The 5,806-nt window shown below is 53.4% G+C and overlaps 1 protein-coding gene across 1 annotated transcript in view; it reads left to right on the forward strand.

Annotated features, from left to right (window-relative positions):
* The first annotated feature begins 4,678 nt into the window (after positions 1-4,678).
* LOC127752360 (homeobox protein lin-39-like) overlaps positions 4,679-5,806 on the forward strand; it is a 53,342-nt gene continuing 52,214 nt past the window's right edge. The window contains exon 1 of the mRNA XM_052277571.1: positions 4,679-5,008. The gene's annotated coding sequence lies outside the window, so the exon portion shown is untranslated. The remainder of the gene's footprint in view (positions 5,009-5,806) is intronic.

Genomic DNA, 5,806 nt, shown 5'->3' on the forward strand with positions numbered 1-5,806 from the left:
CACACACACACACACACACACACACACACACACACACACACACACACAGCCCGTGTGTAGCGGCGCATCGCCCGGATCCATTAATCACGCTGCCACATAGGCAACCCGCGCGTATTCCACACAACAAAAGTAATTTCAAAAAAAAGGAGAGGGAGGGAGAGAAGCCAAGACGGCTCGGACCAAGGCACCCAGTCCTACCATAGGTCATATCACATGGGGAGAAACGACGAAAATTGTAGCCACAATAATAACAGAGTAGAAAGATTACTGGCCAAACCGTAACGTTTTAGTTAAACAATGAAAGAAACGAACGTCGTCAACATTGCCCCTGTGACAATTTCCAAAGATACCGTCGGTTTGTCGGCAGTATGGGAAAGACTCTGAGGTCGGCAAAGATGAGTAAAGACGTCAAAAATTCTCCGCCTCCTTTAAAAAAGCCTCCCAAGGGGCCAACTTTCCGTCTGGACAGGCAGATAAAAGTGTTCCCGCGCGGTCGCACCGCACTCCGGTAGAAGCACTGCAGCCGACCTCGTCCCCGCCCAGGGGCACAGAGCGACGTGCCACATGCCGCCCATCCCAGAGGTATTCGTGTGGTTGGTTCTTGCTGAAACCGTGACTCTCAATTATTTCTGCATGGAAAGCCACCGACTTTTGCCCGGTTTTGTTGTTCTCGAGCGGGTCACATACTCAATCTGGTGTACACCTGTTGGACCTGCCCTCGCAATCTGCGATGTTTTTAGCAGATGATACCTTAGATACCTTTTCACTAAACATAAAGAATATGTAAGGAATTTTAAGGTGTCAGCTAGCTTTTACTCTTGATACTAAAATAGAGCCAAGCGGAGACCAGAAAACTATTTTCTTTGGCACTGCTGGAATGGTGTCCGTGTACCCGAGCGCCCGAGTGTCGCGCTAGGCCCTTTCCCTTCTGATGCGAGATTGGAGGACTCTTTCCTCCAACACTGGAGTTCCTCAAAGTTTTCCCCTTTTCCTCAAAAAAATGAGACATTGTTTCTACCATGCAGGCAATCCTATGGCAATCTTGTGCATACTTTAAAAGAGGGAGTTCGACAACTCAGACTAAGTAAGGCACGCAGTTCAGCCGCGCGCTATCGAGTTGAAGCTAAAACTGTCAACTAGTGATATTCTCACAGATCAGCGACGTTGTGATTCCCTACGACCTAGTGGTTAATAAAGTCCAAATCGTTAAGCGAGCGGATGCCGCCCGGCGGCGCCAAGTCTGTCTATTTGTCTCACTCACAGTCCCGGCAGCCCCTGGTGGAGGAGCAGCGACAAAGACTCACTCCAGCAGGTCGATCAGCTTTCATACGTCGGGCCATTCATTTAGGCTCGCCATCATCAGGCTTCGGCTGCATAATCTCCTACGGTAGAGGCGACTGCAGGCTGATCAGCAAGCAACTGCAAATTCCGTGAAAAATACAATTTTTGTGTTTTGCATTCCGGATACATAGTACTTATGTCTCTTGCAAAACTAAAATTTTGTAGCAAAAATATTAGTAAACACTTTCAAAATTTTGTGAAGTTTTTTTTAAAGAGTGTCCTCACCCGCAGCTCTGTCAGCTTCGCTGTCATCTCGGCGAGGGCCCCTGAATAAAGGAAATGAACAACCCCAGCACTGGATCCGCCCCTGCCTCCGCGGGCCGCGGGTTGCCGAGGACGGCGGCAGACAGCTTTTATAGCATTGCGGCTCCGCGGCTCGGCGCGGCGGCGTGCGAGCGGGCGGGGACGGGCGGGGACGGGCGGGGACGGGCGGGGACGGGCGGGGACGGGACCGAAGGGTTGAAAATCATTAGTCACTCTCCTAGCTGCCGTGCTGCTGCTGCCGCCGTTCGGCGTGCGGCGCGGGCTTTTAGCTGGCACTGTGATGCCAACCAGCGGACGCCGTGGCGGCCGCGGCGTCAACAGCGCAGAGCTCGACAGCGCGCGCGCGCGCGCGCGACGCCCGCGCCTGCCACGACAGCGTCGACGTCGTCCTCGTCGCCGAGGCACACTGCTAGAAGGAAAAAGATCAAATCTTGGTGTTACGCACATAACACCTATTCTACAACTTTTCCAGCCATCAGCATCGACACCTCAACCACCACTACCCCCCCCCCCTTCCCCCCAAATAAATGCCAAAGAGAGTGGATCCGAATTGAGAAGAAATGGCTGCTCCAATGGATCCCCGATGGCTCCCGATGGTTCCCGATGATGGTGGTGCTGGAGGGCTGGCGAGGCGGGTGCAGCCAGCGGGCAGGGGTGGTGAGGCGGCTTCAAAGAACACCCTCCGGCTTCGGCCGACTCCACTTCAGCAAAACAGGGGGATTCGTTTCTTTGGTATTGCCACACATCCAGCCAGATGTTGCAGACGGAGTTTTCGACCTGTGTGAAGTCAAGTCTATACACTGCAAGAATACCGATCGTGTTTTCGGTCGTTATAAAGAACCCCTGCGTCGCTGAAAACTGTGTGCAACACACATATACCCCCCTCCCCCACTTCCTGTCCCCGCTCGCCTTCTCAATCAAAAACTTAGTCTCCATCTGTTTTTCACCATTTCCTTCTCGTCCCTTCCTGCGTGGAGGCGACTGCCGCTGACGGTGGCACCCGCGCGCGGAGCTGTCGAGCCTGGCCGAAAGTTGCGTGCAACTTCTAAAAGTGATGTTGTTGTTGCTGCCACTGCCGCTGGGACGCACTTGAAGGCCCCCGTTCCCCTCTCCTCCCGCTCTTCTGCTCGAATTCCTCCCCTCTCTTGTTCGAAACTCTGTTGTATCAATTTCTCCCTAATTACGGCATTACTGACGCCGAGCTGCGCCGTTACGGGTTTATCGACGAGCTGCGGGGCCGTCGTCCTCCCCATCGCCTCCCTCGGAGGACTCCCTCGCATACCCGCGTCGTCCTTTTCCCCGTCCTCTGCCTCGTCCTGGACCCATGACTGCTTGTGTGTGTCTCCATCGCACTACTCGTTCTCTGCCCTCGCCCTTATCGCACTGCACGCTGCGTGTTGAGTGCCTTCGTCCTAACTCCACCATTTCACTATTTTATTTGTTACATCCGGCCTCGGGATTCTCTGGAATAGGTACCCCATACTCGTCCTCTTCCTCGTCCGCGCAGCGAATAACTGCTCTGTCCTCCTCTCTATCACTTCTACCCCTCCAAAAACACTCCCCCCGCCCTCTCTCGTCCTCATCCACCCGCGCTATCCCCGTCCCCATCCTCCTCCTGCCACTCCCCTTCCTGTATCGCTTTCTCTCGCCCCATCCCTCCGTGAATCGCAAAGTAGCAGTCTCGTCTCCTCGCCCCGCCTCGCCCCTGCCTCCCTCTCCGCTTGGTGAATCTCGAGATAGGCAGGATGTTGAACAGGCTGAGCTAGATGAAAGTATCGAGGGAGGGGACAGGGAGGGAAAGGGGAGGCCCTCCGGGCCGGGCGGTTGGCTAAGGGTCGGACAAGCGGAAAGGATCCCAGCGGGGGCGATAGCGGGGAGAGGGGAGGAGGGGAGGCTGGGGGGAGGGTTCTGTACCAACATGGACGCCTGGTTGTTCTGCTCCTCCGCCGACCCGACCCGCATCTTTGTTGTATTGGAGCCCCGCCTACACGCGCACACACACACACACATACACACACACACACACACACACGATGCGCCCCGCAGGCCGGGGGACGCGGCACCAGGGAGCAGACTGCTGGCGCCCCAGCGTCGCTCCTCCCTCCTCCTCCCCCTCATCTTTCGAACACCATCCTCGACCACACTGAAAGAAAGAGCGCGCAGCTTTCTTGATTTTGAAAGTTTAGTCTTTTCGCACACAACAGTAAGAGTGAAAGAGGTCCAGAATTGCAGTCGTCTGTGATGTGCTTGTAGGCTAGTTTGTGGGAAAAATTACTCGCTAGTTTTGGGTACGGGCCGACGAACGTCCCTTTCAGAAACACGAGGTCGCGGCCAAACGGTTTCAGGTCGGACCCCACGGCTTTTGTTACGTCGCCAAGGAAACTCGATAGCCGGCGTGCGGTGCGCGTCGAGATCGATAGATCGAACTGCGTGAGTGACGGCGCCCCCGTGAGTGCGGGTGCCCCCGGAGCCCTGCTGGAGGCCGGCTGGGGGGGGGGGGGCCCGTCAAGCCCCGGCCGGGCTCGTATTTGGATCGCGTTGGATCTACGGCGGCCTTATCCCGACACGATCACCAATCCTCCGGACGAGAACGTCAGCCTCCAGCTCCGCGCAGCTCCAGCAGAAGGGCCCCGCGCCCACAGACTCACCCTCCCCCGGCTGTGTATCCCCCGCAGTAACATCAAAACATCACCTTGGAAACACACTGGCCGTGATGAAAAATAGTAATAATAGTTAATTTTCAACCGAAAACCGCGGTTGAAGATTGCTGCTGAGTCCCCCTCCGCAGGGGTGTGATTGGAGAGCTCACGGTGAGCTGACCGTGAACTCACGGGTTGCGCTTTCTAGGCCACCTTCTAAACCGCACAAAATAGGGTGGGGGTGGTAACGTTCTGACAACGTTTTTCAAGTGAGCTCACCGTGAGCTCTCCGATCATCGCACCCCAGGCTCCCAGCCGGATCTAAGAATTTGCCATACAGAGAAGCCTCTCGGCAGGGCTCTAGTTGAAAAACACGACGGGCGCCAGGCAGCGAAGGCAAAACAACGACAAGATCAGATCAGTCGCGTCCGAAGCCGACAACCGGGGTCGCTGCTCGAGAAATGTATCGTAAAAGCGTGAATCGCGTGAATGTACGTCGACGTTTACTTCCGTACCTAACTGTCAAAAGTTTTGTGGTGTTTGTGTCATGTTTCGTGGTTCGCGCTATCGAAGTGTTGAGAGACTGCTGTCGGCTGTGCACACCTGATTGAGGTTATAACAGCTCCAAGTCATCCGGTCCATTTGGTGTGTCTGAATCATATGCAGAGTTCGATGTCATCCTCTTTTGCGGATTCGAACGATGTTCTTTGCCTTTCCGCAGTCGTCCGCGTCTTCATAGACTGTAGTTTGACACAGCACTTCAGGTAAGTGATCTGTATTGGTATGCTTCTCACAAAACCTTTTTGTCCAACAAATTTTGAATTTCTCGATTATTTACTTGTTAGAATAATGTGCTATTTTAAATGAAATTTACATTCCAAAGTATTATCTGCACTCTGAGCTCTTTGATTTCCATTCAAATGTCCATTCAAAAGCATTCCAGCAAATATTACTACTATCCATCGTTAGTTTTTAAATTTACATTCCAATTCCAAGTCAAAAATAATTCATATACGAGAAGTAAAAGTTGTTGGATCTGGTTATTGTGTTATTGTGTTACCATCACTAATGCCCTCCTCGACAGGTTAATTGGTGACATTGATTTGAGTGTTGCACGTATGGTTCCCATTCAAAAAAGTTTGCTACCGCATTAATATTTTTAACCGAATAGTGGTGTAGGTACTATCTCCACTAAAACAACTAGATGATATTTTACTCTGAGCCCCTTAACTCTTTTTAAAGCCAGGTTGCATACCTTCTGTCATGGTATCTCATCATTGCAATGGCATTCATTATTCCGGCGTTTAGAGAGGGATCACCCTAAGCTGCCTTTTCTTGGTACTTTTGTAGTCAGGCATGAAAAGGCACGCCATAATGACCGGAAATTCCAGTTTGATCTTGTTGCTCGCAGTGTATACAGCCCGTTCGGCCGCCACCCCGTGCTAGCCCGTGTCGGACTGTACTGGACGGCAGGACCTCCACGAAGCTATCGGGGCGGGGCGGGGCGGGCAGACACAAGTCCTGTACCGTGACTGGAAGGGGGCAGCCCCCTCCCCCCCTCC

This window comes from Frankliniella occidentalis, unplaced genomic scaffold (assembly GCF_000697945.3).
Source record: "Frankliniella occidentalis isolate FOCC.00 unplaced genomic scaffold, Focc_3.1 Scaffold11, whole genome shotgun sequence".
Classification (NCBI taxonomy): Eukaryota; Metazoa; Arthropoda; class Insecta; order Thysanoptera; family Thripidae; genus Frankliniella; species Frankliniella occidentalis.